Genomic DNA, 649 nt, shown 5'->3' on the forward strand with positions numbered 1-649 from the left:
ACACTCTTCTAGAGAGTACTCATTTCATCTCAACAATTCTTTGAGAATTGTTTTCTTGTAACACTTTGTAAATTGGAGTGTGATCTCCAAGGTTGAGTCAAGAGTTATAAACACTATAGTCGGTGAGGATACCAAAGGAGTATACTAAGTACTCAAGGCAAATCTTAGAGAAGGAATCTCTAAGTGGAGTGGGTTAGTATACGAGTGGTGATCATATACCGTGAGGTGTTAGAAACTAAGGACTCGGATTGTAAAAGGTTTTGCGCGAGCACCTTGAAGCTTGGCAATAGTGGAACTTCTCAATAGCGATTGAGAAAGAAAGTGGACGTAGGACAAGGATTGTGCCGAACCACTCTAAATAGCGTTTGCATCTCTCCAAACTCATCTCTTCAATATTATTGTCTTTTACCTTTGAGCAAATAAATTGTGATCGAAAAGTAGCTTCGTAAGTACTTAAGGAATGGCTTAAGTCCGATTGGTGAAAAGCTTGATCAATTTATTTGAGTTGGTGTCTATTGGAAAGTAAAAGCTCCTTATAAATGCTTAGCAATTGAGTTAAGCTCTTGGAAAAATACTAGTACAATAACACTTTTGTATATTGTCTTTAACTTTCCCAAAAAGATTTATTGTTGTTGCAATACTCAATTCA

The sequence above is a fragment of the Arachis ipaensis genome, chromosome B8 (assembly GCF_059453495.1).
Source record: "Arachis ipaensis isolate K30076 ecotype BB chromosome B8, ASM5945349v1, whole genome shotgun sequence".
Lineage (NCBI taxonomy): Eukaryota > Viridiplantae > Streptophyta > Magnoliopsida > Fabales > Fabaceae > Arachis > Arachis ipaensis.